Source organism: Piliocolobus tephrosceles, unplaced genomic scaffold (genome assembly GCF_002776525.5).
Source record: "Piliocolobus tephrosceles isolate RC106 unplaced genomic scaffold, ASM277652v3 unscaffolded_42, whole genome shotgun sequence".
Classification (NCBI taxonomy): domain Eukaryota; kingdom Metazoa; phylum Chordata; class Mammalia; order Primates; family Cercopithecidae; genus Piliocolobus; species Piliocolobus tephrosceles.
This window is the reverse complement of record NW_022326531.1, coordinates 277,007-296,747: the sequence shown is the minus strand read 5'-3', so window position 1 is coordinate 296,747 and position 19,741 is coordinate 277,007.

The window sequence follows — 19,741 nt, the reverse complement described above, 5'->3', positions numbered from 1 at the left end:
TGCACACGTATGTTTATTGCGGCACTATTCACAATAGCAAAGACTTGGAATCAACCCAAATGTCCATCAGTGACAGACTGGATTAAGAAAATGTGGCACATATACACCATGGAATACTATGCAGCCATAAAAAAGGATGAGTTTGTGTCCTTTGTAGGGACATGGATGCAGCTGGAAACCATCATTCTTAGCAAACTATCACAAGAAGAGAAAACCAAACACCGCATGTTCTCACTCATAGGTGGGAACTGAACAATGAGCTCACTTGGACTCGGGAAGGGGAACATCACACACTGGGGCCTATCATGGGGAGGGGGGAGGGGGGAGGGATTGCATTGGGGAGTTATACCTGATATAAATGATGAATTGATGGGTGCTGATGAGTTGATGGGTGCAGCATACCAACATGGCACATGTATACATATGTAACAATCCTGCACATTATGCACATGTACCCTAGAACTTAAAGTATAATAATAAAAAAAAAGAAAATCAGTGTCATAGCACTATGAATTCATATTATAAATTCATGCCATATTTTGCAAAATGGTACGTTATTTTCACTGCATGGTCCCCAGGTACATTGGAACTTTGTCAGCTAGTCCATTCTGAACCAGGATGGCAATCCCCCTACCCATCTCATACTCTCTTAGCCTTTGTCTGGCATTTCCATATCTGTATTGACTGAGACCTTCACTGATGGCCATTCCTCAAAACTGATCAAGAAGAAGGAATATAAACACATTCAGAATATTAGAAGTTCATTTAGTCCATTAAAAATGATAAACCATAACTAAATTCAATCCCTTGGAAGCCAGGAGATGCTGTCTACTTATGGTGCAGAAGGAAGAAAAAGAAGATATTTGCTTGTCAGGTCTGCCATATAAACATCCTACAGACTAGTGGGCTTAAACAGCATAAGTACTTACTATTCTGTGGCTAGAATTCCAAAATCAAGGTGTTGATAGGGTTGAGAATTCTTCTGAGCACTATGAAAGAAGATTCTGTTTTAGGCCACTGTACTTGACTTGCAGATGACTGTCTTCTCCTTGTGTGAGTGTCTCTTCATTCTGTCTTTCCTCTATGTGTGTCTTTGTGTCTAAATTCCCTTTTTTGATAAAGACATCATATGTATTGGGTTAGTGCCCATCCTAATGATCTCATTTTTAATTTGTTTACCTCTGTAAAGACCCTATCTCCAATTAAAGTCACTTTTTGACATATTGAGGGATAAGACATTAACATATGAATTTTGGGTGGAACACAATTCGACCCATAATAGACACCCTGAGCCTACATTGTACCCAGGCTTGAGAAGTCCTATGAACTCAGGATAGTATCCTCCAGCATCCTGAATGATGGCAGAGAGTAGTTTTGTTTTGTTTTGTTTTGTTTAAGGAGAGAAAGAAAAAATGGGTAGAATAATCAACACTTAACCTATCCGGTATTCCACTGAGTATTTTTTGAGGCTTCTCAAGTTGTTGCTGTTTGTAAGCTGCTACACTTCTGATCTTAGTCCTATCCAAACCTTCTTTATATGTCAGTGGGAAATCACAACAAAAAAGGAAGGGGGAAACGAAGCATCTCACACTCTGGCCTCTTGATATCCTACTGTCTTTCATGCAGGGATCAGGGAATAGTTTGCTCCTTTCTTATAGAACTAGAATTTCACTCTTACAAGAAAAGTGTACATATATTTGTGAGGCATACGTCTTAAAAATCCGACAACAGCATGGCATCTTCTTAAGTGTGCATATACTTCTCTCACATTCAGAATTATTAAACATGAAAATATACAAAAGAACAAACAGAGGAACATGTAGAAAATTAAAAATGTGAAGGGAATAATATAATAAGTAAATACCCCGTCTTTCAGGGAGTACCTTTGTCCCTTGATTTTGCTATTCTTTGTGAGGATGAGACTATATGATGAGACTGTATGACTTCTAATAATTCCTTTCTTGACTAAATACTATTTTCCCTAATCCTAAATTTGGAGGCTCTTTTGTTTTCTGCATTTGAAGTTGGAGTCTATTATTCTCTATAAACATGTGTATGTGTATATGTGATTGTGTGCAAATGTTGGTATGAAAGGATGTAAAAAATATAACGAAATGTGTTTTAGCATCTGCTATGGACAGATGCCATGCCCTAAAATAAGAGACAAAGAGGTGGTCACTGGCATCTCCAACAGAGAGTTTCTGAGTCTTGATGGTCAAAAAATTTTGAATCTCTTCAATTGCATTTTGCCTGCTGCTTCAAGACATTTGAACTGAGTGCTTCTTTCTAGAATGTTAATAAATTAATGATGATATATGTATTATTTGGATCATAATGAACAGTAGAATCCTACTTGCTGTAATATTTGTTAAATATATGTCAAACGCTGGGGTAAACCTGGGTCCAGAATATATCTCCAATCCTCTTTCAGACTTCTGGGGCTGGCATATAGACTTTGAAATGAATGTTCTATCAGCCTATGAAAACTTGTGCTATGTGTTTAAAGAGTTGAACATATTACTCTGAGTTCAAATTTCTTCCAGGAGGGAAAATAATTCAAGAAAATATCATTTGACCTACCCAAACTTGCAAACCACCTCTCCCCACATCCAATCTTTCCCCAAATCCAATTTTAGCAAGGTCTCTATAATTATGTTTCTAAAATGCTAACATCTATCTCCTTAACATCCTTTTAGTCTCAGCATAGTCTTTTGATACAGTCTCAGTTCTTGACATTTAAGATCATTCATGATCTGAGCTCATGCCTTAAAAGCACTGGTCTTGTATTCTACAATGTAGCCATCTCATACAACTAGAAAGATTCTGAATGATTCGCTGTTTTACTTTCCCAAGTATTTTTTGTTTTAATGTGGATTCTCTTCCTTGACTAAACTGTCCTCACATTATTTTTGTTTACACTCAATTTAAAATGTCCAAAAAGAGAAATAATATATATCCATGAACTTGGGTGACAACATAAAAGGCTATACATGTATTTTCCATAATTCACTTTAAGATATTATCACACAGCTGTAATATATTTGAAAAGTTTTTTGACATCTGAAACAGTTAATGTTTTACTGTTCCAAATATACAATACAGCCAAGTTTGAATTAAATTAATTTCTACTATGTTTATCAAATTTGCTAAAACTACAATAATTTAATTTTTAGTTTTTGGATATTCAGTACAGTCTCATTGGTATTTATTAAACGTTTTGTCTCTGGTGACTGTGTACTGAACATAGTCTTTTAATTATTATTAATTAGAACCATGGATATGAGGAATCAGTGTGTGTTCTACTAAGGCCAAGCTAAACCTTATTTATATAATCTTAAAAAACAAAAGAAAAGCATATATGAATAAAACATCATAGTTTAAAATGCTTGAGCTTTACTTCACCTCACTCTGAATGAAAATATATTAAATAAAAATTACATTTTTTCATTAGGGTAGACTCAGAAGTTCCCCTCTTAAGTTTTACTTGGCACTTACCTATTACTAAATGTTGTTAAAAATATTTTTACCCTCCCTAAATAATGAGTAACTTACAGCTTTCATTAATTCACATAGATACTCCGTCCCCTATTTAATCATAGAAGAAAAATACTTTCAAAACAATGATATGCTAAGGCATTGGAAAAAGTAGTAATTTATGTATACATTTTCAAGAACACAGATCCAGTTGTGCTGCTGAATATCTAAAAGTTTTCTGGTCACCATATGTAGTTGGAACTGAACAAATTTCAGAACACTAGTGTATCCCTTATGACAGGATGTATGGTACTAATGCACTGAAATTGTTGTAAGAAACAAGCCCAGGAGAAAAAAGACTGTCATGAATAAAGGTTAGTATTATTCATAAAGAGGTGAGGACTGAACTGTCCTGACAATATTTATGTTCGAAATAATTATATTTAGCATGTCTCCTGATTCTGATCATGGTTTTACTTTTATTATTTTACAAAGTATTATGGCATTTGGCAGATTCATTGGAAATGGTGTTTTCTGTCATTTTTGTAATATATTTGAAATCTAAGTTTGCTAATAAAGATACAAAGAATGAGCAGTCTAAAGTAAAATAAAGACACAGAGGAAACTATCAAGTGCTGGTGGGATTCACAATTCAACAATTTAAATGTAAATGTATTTATAATTATACCTGACATTAGTCTTAGGCCACCTAGAATGCATTCTGACTCATTCAGCAAATATGAATGCAGTATCCTCATTTTCCATAGAAAATTTTCATTTTTATTCATGTTATTTTGTGTTTTTGGTGAGTGTCAGTGATACTAATTCTATACCTGAGTCAGTGTCGGGAGAATGTCTGCTTTTGTTTCCATTTGTTGTGATTAATTTAGTAGAAAATAGCTAACCCCTTACGGTGTGCCATGTTTTATACCTATTTGCTATTGTCCAATGTTTGAAAAAGTGCACCAGGCAAAAATAATTTAGTAACTGACAAACAGTGCCCAGATTCTCTCTCTGTAATAGTGTCAACTTAATTCACTTTCGTATTTCTCTGTGCAATAAATTTTAGCTTTCCCAAGTAGAGAAATATATACGTGCATATTTTTCCCTTAGACATACAGGACTTCTTAGGACAATACTTACACTGGCTACTTTAAAATGCAATTGTTTAAATTAAAGATCATTTATTCTGTATTCAATTTATACATTAAAAAAGAGAAATGAAAAACAAAAGGTTTTCATCAGCACAGGGCCTTCAGGATGCTTGAAAAGGGTTGAGTGGGACTGACACTTTGATTTTAGGGTCAATATTCCACATTCTGACACTGAGAGAGGAACCAGGGCCATTCTGTAATGAGGCCCTCAGGGTTTCAAAGGCCCTGTGTTCTATGATGGCAAGTGTGAACTCTCAGGTCCTTCAATACAAGGAGATCCTCGGGGTGAATTCAAAATGAAAGTTTTATCTGATAAAAATTCATACAGGAAGTAGAGGTAAAATCCATGAATTTCGTAGACAAGCTGGAAGGAAATTTAACTTCTTGCTTTTTTGGCTCATCTAAATTCAGCAAATCAGTTATTATGGGAGAAATGTCTTAGTTTAGGATTCTTCTTATTGGATAGGCAAGAAAAAATGGTTGGAGTACGAGAAACAGAAAGATTTGTGGAAGGTGTGTATGAAAATTTGATGGTAGGAGACAGCAAGTCATTCGTCACTGTACTCATTTCCTAAGGCTGCTATAAAATACTAATTAATGGGTGGATGCAAACGGCAGAATTTTGCTCTCTCTCAGTTCCGGAGGCTAGAAATCTGACATGAAGGGATGGGCAGGGCCGTGCTCCCTCTCTGGAAGCTCTGAGGAAGAATTTTTTGCTCTGCTAACTCCTGGTGGTTGCTGGTGATTCCTGACATCCCTTGGCCTGTAGCTGCATCTGTCCAATTTCTGCTTCTGTCTTCATGTTGTTGTCAGTCCTCTGTGTCTGTGAATTTGAAAATTTTCCTCTCTTAATCAAGTACCAGTCACTGGATTTAGGGCCTACCCTCATCTAATATACCCTAATCTTACCTTGCTTGCCTCTACAAGACCTGTTTCCAAATAAGGTCACATTCACAGGTACTTGGGGTTAGAACTTGTGTTAGGGCAGCCAATTCAATCCACAAAATTAACTTTCTGACAACTGAATCAGAAAGGTAAACAATTATTTTAGAGAAATCATTTTGGGGGCTAGGAGAGTAGAATGAAGCAATATAAATCCTTCAAAGGATGCATTTATGAAAATAAGAAAAGTGTTTCTAAAAACCTAGAAGAATATTCAAAAATAATGATGCCTACTTTCATCTGGTAGAAAGAGACCTTCTATTAAAAAACGTAGTCCCAAAGCTATCTCTGCCACTAGTGACACTAGGATGAGACTTACTTTCCTGAAATTCAAAACAGGAAAAATGCGGGATTGTTGCAAAGATTAAGTGAAAAAAATACTGTAGAAACATTAGCCCCATCTTAGCATGAAGTATGTATGTAAACACCAGTTGAATCTGATTGTGCAAAATAAAAGTGGATTATGTAGTTGTCCAGACTATCGAATCTAATCAGAAAATTTCAATGACTTGCATTGATGAAGGCATCTGCAAATGTGAATTGAAAGTTATTTTGCTGCTTCATGATTTAAATGAGAACTAGAAGGCAATATTTCCCTTAGTATATTGTATTAGCATTCTCTAGAGGGACACGATTACTGGAATATATATATATACACACACAAACACACACATATATATTTATCATATATATATATGAAAACTAAGTTTGCTAAAAAGATACAAAGAATGAGCAGTCTAAAAATAAACACACATATATATGTGTGTGTATGCATATATATACATATATGTTAAGTATTATCTCACAGAATCACAAGGTCCCAAAATAGGCCGTCTGAAAGCTGAGGAGCAAGGAGAACCAGTCCGAGTTCCAGAACTAAAGAACTTGGAGTCTGATGTTCAAGGGCAGGAAGCATCCAGCGCGGGAGAAAGATATAGACAGGGAGGCTAGGCCAGTCTAACCTTTTCATGTTTTTCTGCCTGCTTTATATTTACTGGAAGCTGATTCGATTGTGCCCATCAGACTAAGGGTGGGTCTGCCTTCCCCAGTCCATTGACTCAAATATTAACCTCCTTTGGCAACACCCTCACAGACACACCCAGATTTGATACTTTGCATTTCTCAATGCGAACAAGTTGACACTCAGTATTAACCATCACAAGTCCACCCTTTGTCAACCTGAACCCATACACAGCTCCTGAGATCATACATTATCTTCAAATAAAGACAATAATAAAGTCATAATTACACCTAACGTAATAGAGTTATCTTTCGTACAACCAGAAATGCACCAATCCCCAACCCAAATACTATTACATAAAGTTAACAATACTTAAATGTTGGTGTGAAATCAATAAATCTTATGTCACATGATAAAGGAAAACGGAGAGAAAATGAAGATATTTTCTTCTTACAAGTGTATATACATGCACAAACATATCTTTAACAAAAGGAGGAGGAAATACTCATGACAATTACAGTCATTGAGTCTGCAGCTGGTCACGTGGTTATAGCTGATATTGACAACTACCTTCTGCTACCCATTGTGTATTCCCTTTGCCTTCAGCAAAGCACCTCAGCAAAGCACCTGAAGGAGTGACCCAAACCTTCATTCCTGAAGGGTGTGGACCATTTGTAGTCCTGCCTGGATTGGGTTGTTGTCGTTTCCCATTGACCTTAATCACAGGACAGATTCCCTAATGGATCTCCTGTATTCCAAGCACATTCTTCTTTACCTCTGTTGTGGAGTAGTAGACTGATTTCATCCTGATAGTACAGATCAGTCACCCCAGCCAACACTGTACCTCCCTTCTTAGCCCATTGACTTAAAGACAGGAGGAGCCCAAAGTGTCCAGGTGGCAATCTTAACTTCCAGTTTAATGGGATCGTTGTTGTGTCTCCTGGTGGCAGAGTTTCTCCCTGTGGAACTAAGACCTCTAGGCCAGCAGAATGTAATGTCACGGGAACAGGAAGCAAAAATTTTGCTAGTGGATCACTAAGGGTGATGGTGAGTGGTGCCACTTCCACTTCCACCTTTTGATTCCTGGACCTGTGAATCCCGGCTATGGAAGAAACAGTATCATATATTGGACACTGATTCAAAGCATTCACGGCCTTCTGGAGAACTTTGCCCCAGCCCTACAAAGTTTTGTCACCTAGTTGGTGTTGTAATTGTGACTTCAAAAGGCCATGCCACCATTCCATCAATCCAGCTACTTCAGGATCATAGGGTAAGACCAGTGAATTCCATGAGCATGAGCCCACTGCCACACTTCTTTTTGTTTGTTTTTGAGACGGAGTTTCACTTTTGTCACCCAGGCTGGAGTGCAATGGCACCATCTCGGCTCACTGCAACCTCTGCCTCCCGGGTTCTGCCTCAGCCTCCCGAGTAGCTGGGATTACAGGTGCCCACCACCATAAAATATAAAAAACAAAATTTTTGTACTTTTCATAGAGACGGGGTTTTGCCATGATGGCTATGCTGCTCTCGGACTCCTGACCTCAGGTTATCCGCCCACCTCGGCCTCCCAAAGTGCTGCTATTACAGGCATGAGCCACTGCAGCTGGCCCACTGTCACACTTCTTTAGCCATAAAGAACAGTCTAAAGTAAAATAAAGACACAAATATGTGTGTGTGTGTGTGTGTGTGTGTGTGTATGTGAGTTTATTAAGTATTAACTCACATAATGACAAGATCCCAAAGGCAATGTTGTGTGGAATATCAAGATGGTGGGTACAGCATTCTGTGAGTCTATGGTTGGTAGTCTTGGCAGAAGCATTGTGTGCAGGATAGGCAAACCCATATCCGGAGTAAGTGTCTGTTCCAGAGAGGACAAACCTCTGCCCTTTCCATAATAGAAGAGGTCCAGTATAATCAATCTGCGACCAGGTAGCTAGCTGGCTGATCACCCTGAGGGATGGTGTCATAATAAGGGCTCAGTGTTGATCTCTGCTGTCAGCAAATTGGGCACTCAGCAGTGACTGTAGCTAGGTCAGCCATGGTGAGTGGAAGTCCATATTGCTGAGCACATGTATAATCTCCATCCGTGCCAACATGGCCACTTTGTTTATGGGCCTATTGGGTGAGGACAGGGGTGGCTGGGGAAAGAGCCTGAGTGGTGTCCACAGAACGGGTCATCCTTTCCACTTGATTATTAAAATCCTCCTCTGCTGCAGTCACCCATTAGTGGGAACTCACAAGGGATACAAATATCTTCACAGTTTTGACCACTCAGAGAGGTCCATCACATACCTTTTCACCAAATTTCTTGGTCACCAATTTTCCAATCATGCTTCTTCCACGTCCCTGACCATCCAGCCAAACCCACTGGCTACAGCCCATCAATCAGTATACAATCACACATTTGGCCATTTCTCCTTCCACGCACAGTGCACAACCAGATGCACTATTCGAAGTTCTGCCCACTGGGAAGATTTCCCTTCACTGCTGTGCTTCAGGGATGTCCCAGAAAGGGGCTGTAGTGCTGTAGCTCTCCACTTTCGGGTGGTGCCTGTATATCATGTAGAACCATCTGTGAATCAGGCCCTAGTCTTCTCTTCCTCTGTCAACTAATAATAGGGAACTCCCCATGAGGTCATTGGTGCAGATTGTGGGAGAGAAGGCAGTGTGGCAGGAGTGGAAAACATGGGCATTTGAGCCACTTCTCCATGTAAGTTACTTGTGCCTTCAGGACCTGTTCGAGCCCGGTCATGTATATACCACTTCCATTTGATGAAAGAATGCTGCTGTGTACAACCCACTTAATGGTTAGATGGGTCAGGAAGCATCCAGTCCATGATGGGCAGTTCAGGTCGCATGGTGACTTGATGACCCATAGTCAAATGTTTAGCTTCCATTAAAGCCCAGTAACAGGCTAAGAGCTATTTCTCAAAAGGAGAGTAGTTATCTGCAGAAGATGGCAAGGCCTTGTTCCAAAATCCTAGAGGCCTCTGGTGTAATTCACCTATGGGGACCTGCCAAAGGCTCCAAACAGTGTATTCCTATCTGTCACTGACACCTCAAGCACCATTTGATCTGCTGGATCTTATGGTCCAAGTGGCAAAGTAGCTTGCACAGCAGCTTGGACTTGCTGAAGAACCTTCTCCTATTCTGGACTCCATACAAAACTGGCAGCCTTTTGGGTCACTCAATAAATCAGCCAGAGTAACACATCCAAATAAGGAATGTATTGCCTCCAAAATCCAAATAAGCCCATCAGGCATCATGCCTCTTCCTTGGTTGTCGGAGGGGCCAAATGCTACAACTTATCCTTCACCTTAGAAGGAGTATCTCAACAGGCCCCACACCACTGAACCCCTAGACATTTTACTGAGGTAGAAGGTCCCTGAATTTTAGTCAGATTTATGTCTCATCCTTTGGAAGCAACTGTCTCACCAGTAAGTCTAGTGTGCTTGCTATTTCTTGCTCACTGGATCAAATAAGCATAATGTCATTAACGTAATGGACTAGTGTAATATCTTGTAGAAGTAAAAAGCTATCAAGGTCTCTCCAAATAATATTATCACACAAAGCCAGAGAGTTGATATACTACTGAGTTAGGACAATAAAGGTACATATTACTGGCCTTGTCAGCTAAAGGCTAATTGCTTCTGGTGGGTCTTGTAAACAGGAATGGAAAAAAAAGCATTTGCCAAGTCAATGGCTGCATATCAGGTACCAGGAGATGTGTTAATTTGCTCAAGTAATGAAACCACATCTAATACAACAGCTGCAATTGAAGTCACCATTTGGTTAAGCTCATGATAATCCACTGTGATTCTCTAAGATCCATCTGTCTTCTGCACAGCCCACATGGGAGGGTTGAATGGGGATGTTGTGGGAGTCACCAGCCCCACGTTTTTCAAGTCCATGATGGTGGACTAATCACTGCAATCCCTCCAGGGGTGTGATATTGGTTTTTATTTACTATTTTTCTAGGTAGAAGTGGCTCTAATGGCTTCCATTTGGCATTTCACACCATAACAGCCCTCACCCTAACAGTCAGGGAGCCATTGTGGGAGTTCTTCCAGTTGCTATGTATGTCTATGCCAATTAAGCATTCAGGCATTGGGGAAATGACCACAGGATGAGTCCAGGGACCCACTGGACCCACTGTAAGTCAGACTTGAGCTAAAACTCCATTAATTACCTGTCCTCCATAAACTCCCACTTTAACTTGACTACAGTGATGTTTTGGGTCCCCTGGAATCAACATCGGCTCAGAGCCAGTGTCTATATTCCAGAAATGTCTGATCATTTCCCTTTGCCCAGTGCACAGTTACCCTGGTAAAAGGCCAGAGGTCTCTTTGGGGAAGGATGGGAGAAAGTCACTGCATAAATTGTTGGTAATGTAGTGGGGTCCTTCCTCAATGGGACCCAGTCTCTCCTTCATTCAAGGGGTTCTGGGTCTGTAATCTGGCTCCAGTTTGGAAATCGATTGAGGGGCCGTGATTCTCTGTTTTTATAATTCAAATTAGTTTTTTGTTCATTCAACCTAGTGGTTTTCTGCTTGTATAAATTAAGTAGAAATGCAGTAGGCTTCCTGTCAATTTCATTTCTAGTAACACCGTGATTCATTAGCCAATGCCAGAGTTCTACATGAGTCAGACTATTCTAATTGCCTCTTTGCCTCTGCTGTCCATTACGGTAGCTATGCTCACCTTGCCTTTGATGATTGAGTGCCACTACTTGGCCTTACTTGCCACCTCGGGATCTAATTATTCCTACTGTATTTTAATTTTGCAGTGGAGTGACTAGGGTTCCCATTGTTAGATCCAACATATAGAGAAGAGCAATTATAGAGCTCTTCAAAGATGGAGGTGCTGCCCTCACAAAACTATTTCACAAGGCATTGGTCAAGGGTATATGTTCTGGACCCTCCGAGCTGGGATAAGTAGGTATAAAGTGACTAATCTGCTCCACCATCCCAATCTCCCTAAGCCTTTGGATCCCTTCCTCTACATTAAACCAAAGGAGGCATTTCCAGCTCACTCGCAGCGGGCCATCTTTTAATCCATATTTCAGCTAACCAAGCAAATAAACTATTGGAACCTTTTGTTTTTTTAACTTCCTGAGCTGCAACATTAAACGCAGAGTCCCTACTTAGTGGGCCAACATCAATAAATTCAACCTGATTCAACTCTATGTTCCTTTCACCATTATCCAACACCCTTAATATCCTGCTATTAATTCCCATGCCTGTTCTCCAGATTTCTATTTATATAAACTAGAAGACTCAAGCAGTTATTTTTGAGTATAGCACACCTCCTCATGGGTCACACTCTCAACCTCATCTCTAGGGGCCCACCAAGACTTTAGTCTAGTTACAGATCTAGAAGCAAACAGAGGTGTCGGGGGTGGCTCCTGAGGAGAATCAACGTTACCTTGCCTGGCAACTGCCTCAGGGGAGGCCATCACTGTTGCCTCAGGCAGCACAGGTTTTATCTCCTCAGACAAAGGTGGAAAGCATGGGTCAGGGAGGGGATATTGCCACTACTAGGGATGGAGAATCTGTTTCTTCTGGAAAAAAGGTTCATTAGAGTTTACAAACTCAGTGTCCCCAGCTTCATCAGCATCCTCCCATACATCCCCATTCCAAGTTTCAGGGTCCCATTCTTTTCCAATCAATGCCCTTACTTTAGCAGTAGACACCTGGCAAGGCTGTGCATGCAACTTTCACTGCAGGTCAGCCACTTGCATGATAAGAGCTTGTGTCTGTTTTTCCACAATTTCAGTTCTTTCTCTACAGGAGATTAGACTCTCACCTAGGGTAATCTTAGGAGATTTGAGGCTCAGTATCTGCTTCTTAAGCAAGGAGACAGAATCCCTGAGTTCATCATTTTATTTTATCACGTTGTCCACTGAACTTAGGCACAACCAACCAGCTTCATTATGTTCCTTGATTCTCCACATATGGTCATAGTTATTATGTATAGAGTCACTAAACTCCATGTCTTTTACAAGCGATGAATCAGGAATGTCAAATGCATTTATTTTGCATAACTATCTAAACAGATCATGCCAAGGATTATCAGTGTTCTCCATACTATTAAAACTAAAGTCCTTAGCATTTTTGGGTCTAAGCAGCCAACTCCAGAAACTCCCAAACCAATGAAAGAACTTCATCCTTAATATCCTGTTCCTCTAGAACCACTCCTGGTATCAAAATCTATATTAGTCAAGGCTCTCTAGAGGGACATAATTAATGGAATATATATGTATATATATATATATACACACACCCACATAAAGATATATATACACACACATACACATATATATATTATAAATAAAGGTAAGTTTATTAAGTATCAACTTATATGATCACAAGGTCCCACAATAGGCCATCTGCAGGCTGAGGATCAAGGGGAGCCAGTCTGAGTTTCAAAACTGAAGAACTTGGAGTTTGATATTTCAGGACAGGAAGAACCCAGCATGGGAGAATGATGTAGGCTGGGAGGCTAGGCCAGGATAACTTTTTCACATTTTTCTGCCTGCTTTGTATTCTCTGGAAGCTCACTAGATGGTGCCTACCAGATTACATATGGGTCTGCCTTCCCCAATCCACTGGCTCATATGTTAATCCCCTTTGGCAACACCCTCACAGATACACCCAGATTAATACTTTGCATCCTTCAATCCAATCAAGTTGACACTCAGTTTTAACCATCATGCATATATATTTAACATCAGACTCTGTTAAGTGGTTTATGAAAGATGAATAAGATCAATATTATAAATGCATGTAACTACTTATTTCAAATGTTTTAAGTGTGTTCTCTCCTTCAAAATACCCAGCCTTTTCTTCACTTCTTTTCTTTTATCCTCATACAATCTGATGCAAGAAACATATTAATATTTTATAAAAATGTATATAGAAAACAAATTTTTGTGTAACAGAAAAGAAGACTATTTCTGCAAATAAGAAACAGAGAAGAAATAAACTGGGAGTAAATGTAATTGATTTGCAACAAAAAGGTGTTTGTGAATAGGGCAAATGGACAGTGAAGAGTATGACATTCCTCTGTGGACATTTTGCCTTCTGAATTATGTTAAAATTTTCCATATTTAAGAAGGAAAATTAAATACACAGAATGGAAAAAACTAAAACTGAATAGTAACATAACACAATAAATGATGTAGGCTGGGAGGCTAGGCCAGGCTAACCTTTTCACATTTTATATACCCTTATATAAAATTGATAATTGTATCGAAGTAGAAAAAAAAATCTCTGAATACGATATTCTGGAGAGTCTCAGCTGGATATAGTCTAAGAATCAGAAGAACTCTGAAAACATCTTAAAGTTAGTTACCAAGTTTGTCACTGTTAGTAGAATTGGAGTAATAATTACAAAACTATTTTTGTGTATATTATCAATGAGCAAATAGGTTAGAAGATTTTTTTTTAATCAGAGCTCTTACTGTGGAAATAAATAATAACTTTTCTGATGTGGTGGATGAACAAAGATACTATCATATATGTAGATTCCCTGTCAAAAGTGTTTAATCTGAATATTCATCAGTAAACAATCATATAGCCCTAATTTAGATTCACTCTGCAAAACATCCAGTCATGACACTCCAAATATATCAGTGTTATGAAAGACAAAATAAAAATTGAGGGGACTTTCTGGAATAAAGGTGAATAGAGTCATGATAAATAAACGCAAAACATGACTTTGGATTCTGGATTAATTTCCCGAAATTTGATTCTGATCTATATATAAGTACTAATAGTGATAATGTTACATTCCCAGAGGTGACAATTGTATTATGGTTATGAAGGAACCTGTCCTTGTTCTTTAGAGATGCACACTAAGCATTCAGAAGTGATAAGTAATGATATCTGCAACTAGCTCTTATGTTTCAGTGTGATTGTGTATGTGTGTCTGTGATGGAGGAAGAAGGAGAAAAGGAGATAGAGGAAAGGGAGGTGGGAGAGAGACAGAGAGAGAGAGAGAGAGAGAGAGAGAGAGAGAACAATAATTGGTGAATATAAGTGAAGGGAAGTTAGGATAATATTATTCTCTTTGCATGTAAATTCAGAACCAGTTTTATTCTAGCTTCATTATTTCTAGGAGAATCTATGATAAAAAAGAATCCTAGGTAATTAGTAGTAGATGTAGTTTACATGAAGAAATTTGAAATGCTCCTTGGACATTGTAATGTAAATGCTATAGAAAAATTATGAAAGAAAATTGAAATCTTCGAAGTACAGAGGCATCTTATCTTTTATAATTAAAATTTAACTGAAAAGAAAATGGTTCCTCTGAAACGATGTCACAGAATAAATGAACAACTGAAACATCATCTGGGAAATAGGTTAGGTTAAGAGAAATTAAATGTCTTGATTTACCCAGAAAATTACATACAATCACAGTTTTACTATAAAAGGGGAAACATAAAGAAGAATCTGGAATTGTGCATTTCCAAAATTATAAATATTTGTGTCTCTAAATTGTTACAAAGGAGACACAAAAATATACTGACAGGAGAAAATCCCCACTCTTTCAGGGACGTTGAATTAGTCAATTAAATATATTTGTTTTTTCTCTTATTTATATGAATCTCAAATTCATTTTCCATGCATTTCATAATCATTCACTACTCAAGCCAGACCCCAAAATAAACATAGAAGCAGTATCTGATATAGCAGAATGCTTACTTTGTAGCACATCGACATTAATAGCTACAATAATCAAATGTTGAAACAAAATTTTGAAAATAGGTGGAAATGGCAAACAAGGGATATCGATTTGAGTTAGTGGTAGGAGAGGTGCTTCTGTTCAGCTGCAACTGAGAATATTTCATAGTTTGTGGATGGACTCTAACAAATCTGGTAGACACGAGGGTCTTTAGGAACATGGCTATGCTGGCCCTTTAGAGAAATGGACTTAAACCTATGATTCGAGCCCATTCTCCTGGATAGAACAAGGCTTCTGAGTTGTCACTGGGGGAGCATGACAAAGCCTCTCTAACACATTAACACTAACAGAATAAATAAAATCTGTTCTGAGTGAAGGGTTGAAAAGGTCTTTGTAGAATTTCATAGCATTTTAGGAGTGTGAAATTGATGTCACCCTTTGTATATTCTTTATTTCACTTTCATTAATTGAATGCATTGGTCTAATTCAAATGATTGTGTTTCTCATGTTTCAACCTAAAGTATTTATGTGAGTGAACAGAATATACATTATATAAAACTGCATTATACAATTCCATCAAGCAGACATTTTCTATGAACATGAAAGTAAATGACAACACCTAAAAATGGACTATGTTTTATCTACATTTCCTTTTATATCCTTTTTTCCTATAATGGATTAATGAATGTTCACCACACACTGAATATTCAGTTGTTGAACATCCAGGTTTACTTGGGACTTCACAGTTTATGACTGCTTCCCAGTGCTCCATTCAATTAACATTCCTTTTCACTCTCAAAATTTTCTAATTTAGAGAATGATTTATATAACCACTCTACTAATATGCGCACATAGTCACTGTTCCCACTGGTTCAGCTGTTAGTAAGAATATACCCATTTTATGCCAAACTAATTATATATTTATTCTAGTTACACTTACTGCAATCACATACTTCAATGAAAACATGTATAAACTGGTCCATATGAAAAAAGAAGGAAAGAGTATTTATTCTAATGAAAATGGGGTTGAATAATTCATAAGACCTAATAATAATTTGCTAATAATTCTATCCAAGTAAGTATGAGTATGAAACTCTGAAATATATTTTAAATTTTGAAAATAAATACTTATGTCTGTATCAGATGGTGATTTCTATATTTTTACATTTTATGTTTAAAAATATTTAAAGTGTGGGTATTTATTATTCACTGCTGAAAAATACTTTTTAATTTAACTGGCCAATTTCCAATAACTACATAATCAAAGGTCTATTTTATTTAAAATTGCTTACATTATTAGTGTAGTTTAAAAATTATTACATATCTTTCTGCTTTAAATTAAATCAAACAGCAAGATAGGCTTGGTCCCTTTTCACTCTTTCAAATATTTTTCTTTGGTAGTAATGCAATCTTTCTTCCTTTTCCTCTTTTTTCTCTTCTGTCAAAAATAAATTTTAACACCTTGCTTTCTTGTAAGTCTATAAGTAGTGGAACCTCCTAGGCTTGTTGCATTTTCTCAGCTAAGGTTTTATTTGGGAGTCTTTTGATGCCATGGCATTTTTATTTTGCTCGAATGTACTCAGCTCTTGCTCGCTATCCAGTCTCAATTTCTCAGCACTGAAGAAAAATTGGCTTCTACTTCCACACATCTTGGCTTACAGAGGAAGAGAAAAATATTGCCAGCCACATTGCATTTGCTCCTCCTGTCATTTTCCAATAACTCTTCTTCTCAAAGAGAAAAGAATTCTGCCCTGATTACATATATGAAATTACAGAATATTTAGTTTATTTTTGAAATGCTGCCTATCACTGACATATTTCTGATGCAAGTTATTTGTAGTAAATTAAAAATATCAAACTTTATTTCGCTGTAGAAATTGTAAAACATCTTAGAGAGCAAAATTTTTGTTTCCAACAAAGTGAATGAGTGCTTTCTCCTCAGTTGTGCAACACTGTGAAATGGCAGCAAAAAATCAAATAAATAAGAAAAGTTATCCACAATTGTACTATGAATCATCAGGATTGTACTCAGTTGCAAGTAACTGGAAAAACTAACCTTCATGGCTTAAATAAATTGGATTTTATGGTCTCACTCCCAGGAGCTATGAAAGATGCAGCTTCTGATCAGCCATCAATGATGCTCTCGCAGAGCAAGGCTTTTCTGTTTTGTATGTTATGTGATGACTGTGTGTGACCTCGTCATCACACAATGTCTTCGTAGGTCTATTTGTCACACACTATTTTAAAAAACAGACTTTAAATTTTAAAGTTGTTTTAAGCTCATAGAAAAATTGAGCAGAAGGTACAGAAATTTCCCATATACCCCTCACCACTACATGTGCATAGCCTCCCTCATTATTGATAATCCCCACAAGAGTAGTACGTTTGTTAAAATAGACAACATACATCAACATATCATTGTTGTCCAAAGTTCACAGTTTACATTAGCGTCCACTCTCAGTATTGTACAGTCTATGGCTTTGGACAAATGTATAATGGCAGGTATCCAGCATCACAGTTTCAAACAGAACATTTCTACCACCTTCAAAGTCCTCCATGCACTACTTATTTGATCCTTCCTCCCGCTAACCCTGGTCAAACACTGAGCTTTTTACTCTTTCCATAGTTTCCTGTTTCCAGAATGTCATATAGTTAAAATCATTAGGGTTAATGTAGTTAACATCATATAATTAAAAGTGTATCTATTTGATACCCTTTTTATATTGGCTTCTTTCACTTGGTAATATGCATTTAAATTTCCTTCATGTCTTTTTATGGCTTTGATATGGTTTGGCTGTGTCCCCGCTCAAATCTCATCTTGAGTTGTAGTTCTCATAATTTGGGAAATGGTGAGAGATAACTGAATCATGGGGACACAATTTCCCCCATGCTATTCTTATGATCTAAGTTCTCATGAGATCTGATGGTTTCATTAGTGTCTTCCCCCTTTGCTTGGCTCTCATTCCTCTCCTTCTTGCCACCAAGTGAGGAAGGATGTTTTCTCTTCCCCTTCTGACATGATTCTAAGTTTCCTGAGGCCTCTCTGGTCATGCTGAACTCTGAGTTAATTAAACCTCATTCCTTTATAAATTAGCCCATCTAGGCAATGTCATTATTAGCAGCATGAGATAGCTCATATCTTTTTAGTGTTGAATAATATTCTATAGTCTGGATATACCATGGTTTATTGATTTACTTACCTATTGGTGGTTTCCAAGTTACTGCAATGATGTCTAAAAGTGCTATAATTGTAAACATCCTTGTACAGATTTTTGTGTGGACAGAAGTTTTCAACTGAAACATCAAGGAACACCATTGTTGGATCATGTAGTAAGAGAATGTTTGGTTTTGTGAGAAACTGTCAAACTGTTTTCCAAAGTAGCTGTACCATTTTGCATTCCAACAAGCACTGAATGTTGCTCCATATCCTCACTAGTAATCAGTGCTGCCAATGTTCTAGATTTTGGTCATTCTCATATATGTGTAGTGGTGTCTTGTTGGTGTTTTAAGTAGTATCACTATTATGTATCCCTGATGCCATATAACATGGTTGTCATCTGTGTATCTTCTTTGGTGATGTGTCTGTTAATGTCCTTGACACATTTTTAATTGAGTTGTTTGTTTTCTTATTGCCAAGTTTTAAGGGTTCTTTGTATATTTTGAATATAATTCCTTTATCAGATGATTGCTTTGCAAGTATTTTTTCTCATTCTGTGGCTTGTCTTTTAATTCCTTTAAACAGCATCTTTTGCACAACAGAAACCTTTAATTTTAATGTATATTAATTTTAGTGTAAACATTTAAAACTCTTATCAATTCCTTATTTTCTGTATTATATCTTTTGTCTTTGATATCGTATCTACAAAGTCATTTCCAAACCTGATATTGTTTGGTTGTGTCCCCACCCAAATCTCATCTTGAATTGTAACTCCCACAATTCCCACGTGTCAGGGGAGGCATCCAGTGGGAGGTAGATGAATCATGGGGGTGAGTCTTTCTCATGCTATTCTTGCAATGGTGAGTGGATCTCATGAGATCCGATGGTTTTAAAAAGTGGATTTCCCCAGCACAAACTCTGTCTCTCTTTGCCAGGGTCCATCCATGTAAGATGTGACTTGCCCCTCCTTACCTTCTGCCATGGTTGTGAGGCCTCCCCAGCCATGTGGAACTGTAAGTCCAATAAACCTCTTTCTTTTGTAAATTGCCCAGTCTTGGGTATGTCTTTATCAGCAGCATGAAAATGGACTAATACGAAACCCAAGGCCATCTAGTTTTTATCCTATATTATTTTCTAGTTGTTTTATAGTTTTATGTTTTATATTTAAGCTTATAATTCATCTTGAATTGATTTTTGTGAAAAGTGTAAGGCTTGTGTTTAGACTCTTTTTTTTTTCATGTGGATGTTCAGCTGTCCCAGTACCATTTGCTGAAACAGCTATCTTTGGTCTGTTGTATTGCCTTTGCTGCTTTGTCAAAGGTCAGTTGACTATATTTATGTAGATCTACTTCCAGGCTGCCTATTCCAT